Here is a 12,506-nt window from a genome sequence, read left to right as displayed (position 1 = left end):
TGCATTTGCAATGAATGGTGTCTCTGATGGGTGGTGGGTATAGACAAGAGAAAAGCTTCAGCTGAATTAAGCTGGAAGTGCAAGCTGATGTGTCAGAACTAGCTGCTTGCATCCTCACAGGCTGATAATTTGCTATTGACGGTATTTTGTGAAATACTGAATTGAATTTGTTCTCACTGGCAAGAAATCCTGAGTGAAATTTTCTCCTTGAGATGACATGAAATGGAATCACCCAGACCATTCCAGGGACCTCTTTACTGTCTTTATTCAGTAATTACATAAATGTAGCTACAAAGTCAAATCCTAATGAATACATTAAAACATAAAAGCTTGGTGCCAAGGAAAGATGTAAAATGTATATAAGTTTCTATATGTGCAGACTTACAGAGACTTGGAGGACTCATTTCCCTTGTTTCTCTCCTCAGAATGGATTAAAAGATCAGAATTTTACTGACCCTGTATCAGAAAATACTGTTGAGGATAGACTGCTAATATTGAACTAGTCCCCAGAAGGTGAATTCTAGAAGTCATTAAGAATGCATATCCACGTAAGTGCAGTGCAAGTTTCTGAAAAAGCCTAAATCCACTCTTGCCAACATGTCCTGATGCAATCAGCATTGTTTTCTGCACTGGCTCACAGCTGACTTTCAATGCCGTTTTATGAGCTTAGTACAAATTTTTACCTGGACCTTTGGTGTCTTCCCCTGTTAGGCAAGAACTCATATTCATGCATGCCTGAGCACTCTCCTAGGAAGCACAAGGACCAACACTTCCCTCTACAGCTTAGCAGGCTGTACCCTTAGCTCATCCTGGAGCACAGCTCAGTCTCTGCCCATAGCACTTTGTGCTCAGCCCCTGCTGCCAAGGGGACAGCACATCCAAAAGTCTGCTGATTTCACCTCATCTGCTGGCAAGAGGCAGCTTGAACAATAAAACATACAGATTTTTTTTTTGCTTACATGAAGATAAAGGGTTTAAAACAAAAGGTTACAAGTAAATCAATTTTATTAGGTTTTTTTGCTCTATGCCTTTTCAGTTGGTGTGACATATTTCACTGGGATTGCGGTTCTTGGGGTTAGCCGTTGGAGGTCTGGCCACCCAGGTCTCTCGCATATATTCTGTTCTCTGAGTACTGAATAATTTTCTCACTTTTCCTTCTAGATATACTACACTCAGCTTCTCCTTGATTCCCTGTAAATGGACTATTGAAGGCTGGGAAGGAGAGGAGGGCAAAAGGCTAATGGTAAGAAGGACATACATTCTGGCTGTTTTCACTCTGCTCTCTTGATACACCTGCCTTGGTGGATGTCTTTGTGCTTTAACTTAAAATGACTTTTTTCATGTCTAGATGTTCTTGTGTACTTTTCTTTCACTATACATACTTCCTTTCTTTTTTTTTCCTTAATTTTACATTATTTAAAAAATACACATGGAAAACATCTATTCTCCATAACATCTGTCGAGTTGATGGCATGGTGTCCCATGCCATTTTCTAAAGAGCTCATGCAAAGGTGGTTTAGTGAACCTATTTTGAACAGACCGAGGGCATTGAATTAATTTGTTAGTAAAAGCCACATGTCTTTGTCCTGTATTTCTTCTTGGGGTTTGTTACCTAAGTCAGTATTCTTTCCTTGAGTCCCTTGTTCCTATTTTCCATACAGGAAGTATTACACTAGATTAGATGATATTTGCAAAAAATGAGGATTTTGTTTGTGTGTTTATGTGTGTGATAATGGCTTTAAAAATGGGACAATATGAGAAGGAATAGAATTCCTTCTGCATGGAATGAAGTCTTGTCACATAGATGACAGATGACATTTTATTATCGCATAGGCAAACTATGCCTATCACATCCTGTTTCCTTGCATTTCTGAGAAAATATTATGTAAATTCATATAATGTACTTAAAACAGAAGCAAACAAAAAATGTAACTATAAATCTTCTGGTCATTTTCAGCATCCAGAAGTTTCACCTGTTCTGCTGTCCAGTTTTCTGGATTCTGTATATAACTCCCAGGATCATATACAGGCAGCAGGCACGAAACTTCAATTGTACCTTGAATGCCAATTTAGAAGGTGATTCACTTCAGTGGCAACAAAATTGCAAACGAGGAGAGCTGAGAGTTCGGTGGGTAAAGGTTCCTACCTTAGAGGCACCTGTGTGGGCAGAGAAGTCACCATGAGATGAACCATTAATCATGGGACATACACTGTGAGAGGCTTGTTTTAAGATCTAGAAAGTATGAATTACTCCTTTTATTGTAGCAGTAGTAGCGCTAACAACTAAGGAAGTCATTTTCTTTCCACAAAAATATGGTTTGAAAGGAAGCTAAGGATGCACACCTAACCTCTGGGAAAAGTGTGGAAACTGAATGACTAAACCAGGGCTTTGAAGGCACACAAATGTACTTAGGTATCTCATTTGGGATCTCTGGGATTTTAATGTTTAGCCTATGTGGTTTCTGTATGAGCCAGATAAGTGCAGCATCAAGGGAAGTAAATAATGCAATCTGTCCCCAAACCACAATACTAAGAAATTTTAGCTACAAGAACATATTTATTGTTTTCAGTGGTGGGATTAGTGTATGTGCTCCTTGCAAAGCAGATATGTATTGACAAGCACTTTAAAATCTGACGATTCTGTAGCAAGCTGAATACACTTTCATGTGTTTCATCCTCATATATGAACATGCATATGTGCATTTTAGATATATCTTTATGGAAAATTAGAAAAAATCTTTATGTGCATGTGTTTCTATATGTAACTATATATGCAGATGCACAGATCCATGCAAAGGGACTTCTAAATATTTTGGTCAATGAAATGCATTTTTGAGTTCCTCTTGATGACTATTATTCTTGGTGCTAATAGTTATGTTTTAGGCTTGAAGTTCCTTAAATGTGTTCTTTTCAGATGAAGGAGTTTATTACTCCATAAGAAGGCTGTGTCTCTTGCTCTCAAATATCTGATAGCTCCAGTTTGTGAGGGAATGTCCTTCACAATCATATTGCCTTTTCTGGTATGAAGTTCAGCATTACTGTTTGCTCATGTGTAAACAAAACTTGAAGTTTTATCTTCCATTAATGAAGTTGAAACAAGTTAATATCAAGCAGAATGAGAAAGCCAGAAGCCGCCAACATTAATTATTTTTTTTATTGCTTTTGGAGCAGAAAAGAATGAAAATATCCATTATCATCAATTTGTTTTGATTTCCTTACTTCTCCCTGGAATGGCTAATTTTTAATCCAATAGTTTGTTTAACATTGAAAATGTCTATAATTAGTACAAAAATACATGAAGACCTGGTCAGCTTTAGGAGACTGTAAGCATAATGTGTTATTTTGTTTCCAAAGAAAATGGAAAGTCACTTACTAGGTCAAAAAGACTACATTAGTATGATGGTGGTTAACATTCCTAGACTCAAAGCAAATACTAGTTTCAGCAGGTTTAATGGTAAATGTTCATTGCCATTTAATATTCATAGCAGTTTACAAGAATGCTCGAAATAAATTGAGCCCATTAATGACAGGACATAAGTCAGTCTGGCTTCTGGTGTGAGGATTTTGTTAAAAAGATTATTCTGAGTTCTTTATTTATCTCAGTACCAACCTTAAACGATGCACAGCTCTTTTTTTCTCTGCAAGTTCAACAATGGCCTCAAGTACCCTCTTGAGAGCATCCTTCACTAGCACATTGTGACAGGCTGGTCAGTCCAAAACACCCGTCCTGTGGGAGGAATTCAAGTGGTGTTGTGCTGCTGCTTTTGCAAAATGCCTGCAGTGTAGTGTCCCTCTCCTTCAGTAAAGGGACATCTCTTCCATCTCACACAGGCTTAATTAACATCCGGTGTAAAGGCTCATTGCAGCCCAGATGCTGGCAAATAACTGAGCTGTGAAAGTTTCTCACTCCATCCATTTCAAGTGAAGTGAAACTGCTGTAGTTCGATGTAGGAGGCTAGGTTTTACTTTGTAAAGCCCTACCAGTTCAGGTAAGGTTTTGCATAAATAAAATGAGAGATGAATAGGACTTTGTGTTCATTTTTATTCAAACAGAGAGGTTCAGAGAGGAATAAGAGGTGGAAGGAAAATCAAATAAAGGTGGTCATCTTTTGACTTAATCTGAGTTATAGCTTTTATAAAATTCAATTTTAATAATTTGCTATGCAAGATCAAAAATAATATTATTCTGTGAAAATTTTAGAGAAAATACATATTTTAGAAAAGTGTTTTTAATCTCTCTTCATCTTTCCCTCCTTCATAATACTATAACCTTTTACCCTTTTCACTTGTATCCATACTTTACAAATAAATTTCGAGCTCATTCTTGTTGTTACAGTGGTCAGCTCAGTATCTTTGGAGACCACAGCATGAATACTGACCAGGTTCCTGCCTCTCTTGTAAATTCTGCTCTTTCTGGGATCACAGGAGCTTCACTTTTTTTTTATTCAATAAATTATTGTTTCATGCTGTACACCTTTAAAGCAAATTGTGCAACCTTGCAAAAAAAACTGAAAAGCAGTGAATGGAGAATTCCAAAATATTTGAGGTGAATGTCTCAGAAATGAATGCTTGCCTTGTGGGAGAATGACACATATGAGATGGAGTAGCTAGCTTTATATGGATGCAGAAGAATAAATGATCTGCTTATACTAGTGGTATCTTTCTGGCAGGAACATATGTCATACCTAGTTTATAGAAATACACCTCCAACGTGTTTCACTCAAGACTTGTTTGTGTCAGATAGCAGTAGACAGAAAGCCAGGCTTTGGTGGAGCATGGGAAGAGCTGCCTGCTAGGCTGAGAGTTTTTAGAGGTATGAAAGATGACAGGTATGGCACAAGCGCATGCAATTGAAAATAAACCAGTTATGTCGCAAATGCAGACCCAAGCAGTGTAAATTCTTGGTATCTCTGCTACATCGTATTTTTGTGAAAAACTGTGGAGACAGAGAATGTTTTAATGCTTGAAATGTTTTCTGCTCGTTGCATGATGGGAAGCACATTCAGCAACCTCCAGGTGAAGGAAGTGGAGACACTGCACCTTTGAGAGTTACAGACATGCACAGTCAGTTGAGGTGAAAGTCTGTGGAAAGGATGGTTTAGAGACCTTTGTTCATTTTTGCTGTCTGCTATGTAAGATTTCTTTTCCTGAGATCCTTCAATGTGGGTATTGGTGGAGCAGACTTAGGGGTGCTTCAAAGTCAGAGTCTCAGGCTGGGATACAAGAGCAAGAAAATAACAACAGCAATAATAATAATGACAAGAACCCCAAACAAAAAATCAAACAATGGAGAAATGCGTGAAGTTCTTGAGATTACTTCCTTCTCTGGAATGAAAGAAGCATTATGAAGAGTTTCAATTAGAGGCAGTATTTTAAAAGTTATAAATAAAGAAATAAACAGGCTTAGGAATAAAGAATAACCTGCCAATTGTCTCCTGTTGCGTAGAGCAATCCCTGTGGTTCTTTCAGTATGGGCACACTGAAAGATATGTGCAAGATGACTTCTGCATAAAGTGACAGCATTAGATGTGGCTTTTTTTAGGAGCTTTAAATGCATACTTGAGTTATAAGAGTATTTGAAAAATTAATTTACGAAAATTTCCTTTTATTTGGTGACAAGAAAATGAAGCACAAATGAAGAAGAATGAACCATGCAGTAAGGTAAGAAGCTGTTTTCTTGTCTGCATCAGGTTTTGGGGTTTTTTCTTTGTGCTAGTAACACAAAACCATTCCATTTGGCTTCCAAAATTAAGATAGCTAAAACCCCTCAAAATGATATCTCTGAGATAGCTGATCAAGCCTGGGATATACTAAATAAAATTTCACAAACAGCTCTATAGAGAACTTTCTTAATAGAATATATTAATACAGATTTTATCATTAGTTATATGTTTCTTAAAAATATGAGAGAAAGAACCTCAAATTTACCTACTACAAAGCATAAATAAATAAATTGCATGAGACTGGAATTTAATAAGAATCTTGTTTGAATGTGCACTGGTATAAATCAAACCTACTCCTTTATCAGGGATAGGATTGCTCTGGATCTGGATATGGAGTAGATTTTGACTGAGAATCTCAAAAGATCTGCAATTATTATTTTAACCCAAACTGCTCTGTTTTACATTGCTATTTAGAGTATTTGAAGTTCTATTGTTTATGATATTTTGGACTAGATACTAGGCTGATATAAATTTCTACCAAATATTTGCAACAGCTACAGATCTACACTGTCACCTCTGCAAAAGAAATTTGCAAAAGTTACTGGGAAAGTGAATCAAGAAAGGGAGAAGAAGCGAAGAGGAAAATTATAGACCTACAGGACACTAAATTATATCCTCCCTAGTGCAAATGATCTGAAACCAAAATGAAAATAAAAATTGACCTTGTCTCAGATCTATACCTGTGTCTATACATCACATGTAGAGACTCACCTAAGCTTTACAGTTCTAAGCTTTACAGCAGTTCTTTGCATTTCAGCTACATTCCAGAGATGCTGACATTCCTTCCCCCTCCATTCACAAAGCATGTAGATAGATGATAGATAGCTCTTGGCCTGCTGATATTGTAAAACAGCTTAGAAGTTTCCTTAATAGAATTCATAATTCTTATACAATTCAAAAGACAAGAATTACAAAGACAGACAAGCACAAAAAGTAAGTTTCTATTAAATATCACAGATGGAGAGAGTAAAATATTGAGAGCAATTGGTGCATTCTCAACTAGAAATGGCCATTCCACTGACAAAACTCCATAATTCATCTATGGTTGAAGTGATAGCTGTATCAACACCACAGCATAAACTCCTGCTTTCAGGTCAAATTTTTCAGCTATAGTCTGTATACTCCATTAAATAAAGAGAGATTTGGGATAGCTATATGATTTCAGTGTGATATAGGATGTGATTTATGACTAAATTGTCATGAATTTCAGCATTAAAAAAAAAAAAGAACCTGGAAAGAAGTCCAACTGCAATTATTTCACCCTATCTGGGAGAGTCAGTGTATCTGACAAGCATGTGGACAGGTAGGATGTTTGTCAGTTTGGTTTGAATCATACTGGAAACTAATTCTGCTGAAAAATATCTCCTAAAAATAGACCTATAGGATTTTGGTGAAGATATTCTGGCAAAATTGGTCACCACAAATGAATTCCCAATTTATAAAGTTATACATTTCAGTTGATTTTATATACTTTGTATTTGGCTATAATTTTGAACATGGAATAAATCTCTCAATTTTTATCTATAAGCACACAACATCTAAGGAAGAAAACAGGAATATCTACAGCTGCATGCAGGGCTGTGGTCTGACATTGAAGCCTGGTGAGTGACTTGCCAGTAACAGCTCCTTCCCTCTCAGCCCCATGGGGAGAGGAGAGCACCAAGAAGTCTGCAGGAAAAGGTGGTAGTTCTTGGAACTGATTTTAAAATATGTGTGTTCTCAAAGTTTCAGGTGTTCCCTGAGGGCTTAAGTTGCTGATTTAAATCTTTACTAAGTTGTATGCTTCTGTGAAGAATGTATGTAAAATAATGGAGAAACTTAGCAAAGACTCACTGCTTTCTGAGGAAGCCTGGAAAACCACATTGCATGATAAGAGAATTGTTTAGGGCCCTGACAGACACCTGGTTCATGCTGTATTTGTTTTCTGTGCAGAACAGTCCTCTTTCTGAGGCAGGGTGTGACATATAACTGAGATGGTTTATGACAGAGTTGTTCAAAGGTGCAATTCTATACGTCTCTTTCCCACTCAAATATATCAATAACAAAAAATAAACATAATTATATTTCAATTATTCATAGCAAATCTATTAGATATACTAAGTAGTTTTTATTTCCTGTGCTGTAGCTTTCACCATAGGCTGTGTTAAATTTAATCATCTTAGGCTGTTAAGAACATGCACAGCAACAAATTTGCCACAATAACTTGACTGAGTTTTAAACTAAATTTAAACAGCTCTCCTCCTTAAGAGCAGTTTATATTCCCATTGTGTTTACTGGATGGGAATATTGCAATAATGGAAATGAAAATAGAATAATAAAATATCTTTTTCAATCTACTTGTAATCTCTCTTACTTAATGTTCCCTTTTTCCACACCGCCCTTTAAGAATTTGAATGTTAAGCTGATTTCTCCACTAAGAGCATCTACTGTGGTAGCTTAGGGACATTGGTTTAGGAGCAGCTGGAAAAGGTCTCTGCTTTTCATTATATGTGACTGATGAATTCATAATGAATATATGTTTGCTATGAAAGAGAGAAAAATAATCTCTGAACAAAAGCAGGTTGGGGTTTTTTTAGCTTTGTCAGCACCACACCAACACATGGACACTTATGGGCATTCATATAATAGTCCTCATCCAATTTTTTTTTTACCAGTTCAAAGCTCTCTTTTAATAATGAGACCTTTATGAAATATTTCAGGAGCTTCAGGTATGGGAAATCAACCACTAGAACCATAAATGTGTGTGTCCATTTTCTGCTTGCAGTGAACAAATAGAAGATTTTAGTGCAAAGCCAGTACATTTTGTGTGCTTGCAAACATAACTGATTGCATAAATGTGACCATATCCCTCTTTTGAATGCATGAAGTAGGAAGTTCAGGGCAGCATTGTTGTAATTAAGTCCCTGCTGGTCAGATTGTCAGTCAGTTTTTTGTGGAGCATACTGGACTTGGTTAGTGCTGTATGTTAGAACACAAAAAAGAAAAGGCGTGGGGTTGTAAAGATACCTGCTAGGGGTACAGTTCATTGTAAAATGTCAGGACAGCAAAAGAGTCCTGACATACCTTGAAATCTTGCAGCAAAGCTCTCTTCATAGTGCATAGATTCAAGATGAACCTGACTGAGGCACACTCAGATTTATGAATTCTCTAAAGGTCCAGTAAGTTTGAACTCATTTGCAATTGAAATAAAGTGTTATTTGAAAGTCATTCTCTAAAAAGGGGAAAAAAAGGAAGAAAGAAGAGCTTTTCTGCTGAAGAGACTCAGGCAATTAATTAAACCTCTTCAGGAAATAGCATAAGGGCTTACAAATAAATAGTGGTTATTATCAGGAACAAGAGCAGGACAGCAACATTACTTTTCAGTGACAAATTAATTGATTTTCAGAAATCTTTTCAAAGCATAATAATATAAAAGCACTAGATATTTTAATAAGGAAGTAACACAAATTGTTTCATTAGCAAAGTGGGTTTGTTACTGTACATTTATTCTTGTTCCTTTTATCTTCTTGACTGGAAATAGCACCTCTTGCTCTACTAGAAAGTAGAATTTTTCAAGGTTTCATACAGGGAGTTACATGGGGAAAATGGATGCAGAACCCATTTACCCTGCGTACCTGTAGAGTTTAAGATTCAGTACAGATAGAAATATTCCTCCTATTTTCTGATTTGAAAAAGTGGGGAGACAAAAAATTAGTAGCAGAGCTGTTTATGTGTGGCATGGGCTGTCAGTGATAAAAACACTGGAGGAGGAACATCATTTCATCCATTGAACTGATGGATTCTGTCACTGACTTTCAGTCCACTGTTGTAGAAGGTGTTTAATCAGTATTATCTTTTGTAGTGGCTGTGGATGATTTTTGCATCTCTCCATGAATGCACATTCAGCACTTTAAATCAAAGTTGTCAAAAGTTCTGTGTCACTTCAACCAGTTAACCAGTAGGATTCATTGCACTTTATCTATCTAATAAATTAGATATGTCATCTAATTTTTATATCCCCATGGTAAAAAGGGAATCTCTGTTAATTCCATGCTGCTGATAGACATTTATACATGGTAGGATGAATTGCTGTGTGGAGATATCTCTTTCTCCTACTGCCTGGACAATTAGCTTAGATTAACCATAATCTTTAAAGTTCATGTGAGATGAATAGCATGCTCAGTACAGGTGAAATATCTATGATGTCCTGAATACTTTTTGTCAGTGTATTCAGAATTTCTTTTGTTTTGTGGATGTAGGAAAAGCTGTTCACTACAAATCAGACTTCTGTATTCCCAGAGGTGAAGATACATGCCTGCTCTGCCTAGAGAAAATCTCTTTACCTGGGTTACTCTCAAGGTTTGAGATTTCACCTTGTGCTGGGAGAGTTTTTTTAATATTTTTTTTAGTTTCTGAGAATGAACTGCAATGGTATGGAGAATGGACATCTGAAATTCTTTTCCATAGGACAAGAACTCTTTAGCTTTTAAGTTTCCAGAGGTTGAGAGCTTTGCTGGTTCCAGGACCATACTTCATCGGTAAAAATTGTTTTTATCTGTGAGATAAAACTTGGAAATTTTTTTAGACCGTCTGTCTGCTCTGTTAGGATTTACGTAGCTGCTTTATACCTTTTACTTTCCAATAATATAGCTCTTAACACCATCATTCATGAGAAGTCCAAACTGTCATTTAGGTATAGTTTTTATTAATGTGCTGGCTCCTGTTTTCATTATCTTATATTAATTTTTAGTACGCTTCTTTCATTTTATTGTATTTAAACTTTAAATCAATAAAAAACATAAAAGCTGTCTCACTTGAGATTGGAGGAGCTGTCCAATTTTACTAGGCTCTTTGATGATATGATCTAAACCATAAGCTATTATCACCATTATAGCCATAAGAAAATTTTATTTTTTGTTTTTATGGTGTGGTATATTTCTTTATTTGGAGAATGACTATTAAAAATTCAATATGGCAATGTGGGTTGACAAGCTTCATTTTGCAGTATTAAATTTAATTATTTAAAACCTGAAGTTGCCCCATTAGAAGTCTAGAGATAACATAAAGTACTTTTAAATTTGATGTCTGTTGTAACTCTTGATAGAACATAAAAGTTAACAGTTTAAATAGGCCTTTTATTTCTTTAAAGAAATACTACAGCTCAGAAGAGTTTTGTGAGTTCTTTGTGTAAGCAGGAACAATTCTTAGCATTGTAGAAAAGAGCTGATATTTTATAAGGAAGAGTAAGTGAGATACATGCTTTAACAAATAGAAATAGATCCTGGTTTTTTGGTTAGTTGTTGTTTTGGTTTTTTGTAAAACTCAATCAACAGCTATTGCAAAAAGAAAAAAAGTACAAAAAAGATTATGGAGCAGTTTATTGAACAAAACTCTTGTCGTCACTTGACATTCTTTCCCTGTTTTGCTGTTCAGGTATATTTGAATATTGGGAAAATTTCTATTATATGTAATATATTCTATATACTTAGCACAATGCTACCGAGGGTGTGGGTGCACCAGCACACTGACACTGCAAATATCAGCAAGAGCTGCTTGAGTGGCCTTTTGTTCTGTACTGCGATAGAAACCCGGCCTTGAGCAAGACAGCTCAGTTTTTCAGGAAACAGAGAAGTTTTCATGAAAGGGTCTGACACACATCTGTAGGAACTAAGCATGCTGGTTTTGATTTAATCATATCTGTCATTCAGTTTGGTTTTTACTTTGTTTTTAATTATAAAATTGCGTTCAGGCATCAACAGTGCCACAGAGATAGTGCAATCTATGGCTACATATAAATGCCTGAGGTTTGTTTGTTTGGCAGTTGTGTTCCCTATGTTCTCTTTTGATGGATGATCCTACTCTCCAATCACAAAATAGGTCAAGACCATGACATAGAAGGTTCTCCAGCCTTGAGTCTTACTACATTGTGAGTTATAAACAGCTTTCTCTCCCACTTGAGAAATTAATATTTTTGTAGTAAAATGATGATCCCCACAAAAGGTGAAAATTTTCTCTGTAGTAATGATACTAATACTTCCAGGGAAGAAAGGGTCGTTGATTATCAAATTAGTTTTATGGCATAATTTTTCTTGAACAAATTGTATTCTTAATAGTAAAATGAGTTAGTGACTTCTGATAATCTCTTAATTCCTTTCTTTGATAAGGCAAAGCTAAATGAGAACAGATTTGCAAACTTCTAAAATAAATACTTCAGGTTTTCCTGGATTGATAAAAGGAAATAACTCTTTCTATCCATATAAAATAGATATTAAAAAAGTAGATCTGCATTAAGGTTGATGCCTTTTAGATCTTGGCTGTGTTCCCTGCAAGAAAAAAAGGTTACCTTGATACCCTGAAGGTGAAACCCTTGGATCACCTGCAATGAGACCTGAGATGTGGTCAGCCATTTGAATGCCATGGGATTGAGTCAGTCTTTTCCCCATAAATTGCACATTTCCATAATGAATGCAGGACAGCATTTCTGAATCAGTAAAGGTGCAACGGAAGCTTCTTTTCCAGGAACTTCAATTAAGGTGTCCTTATTCTGTCTCCATAGTCCTTTGCCTCCAGTGTCCCCCACAGCTGTCACTTTGTCACAAGCAGTTCTGTTTTTCCACTGCAGTTCCTCAGAGGAAATGCCTAGAAGGTAAATACTCTATACCTATGCCGACATCTGAGGAGGTGATCTGCTCATTATCTTCCTCTCCCACATGCAGCCACTTTGCTGTACTATAGAACAGCTCGTTAAGTTTGCATTCCAGAAACCTCTGGAAAGAAAATAATTTACCTGTTTACTTTGGGTGT

This window comes from Molothrus aeneus, chromosome 1 (assembly GCF_037042795.1).
Source record: "Molothrus aeneus isolate 106 chromosome 1, BPBGC_Maene_1.0, whole genome shotgun sequence".
In the NCBI taxonomy this organism is placed as follows: Eukaryota; Metazoa; Chordata; class Aves; order Passeriformes; family Icteridae; genus Molothrus; species Molothrus aeneus.
The sequence above is the reverse complement of the archived record's forward strand: the minus strand, read 5'-3'. Positions refer to the sequence as shown.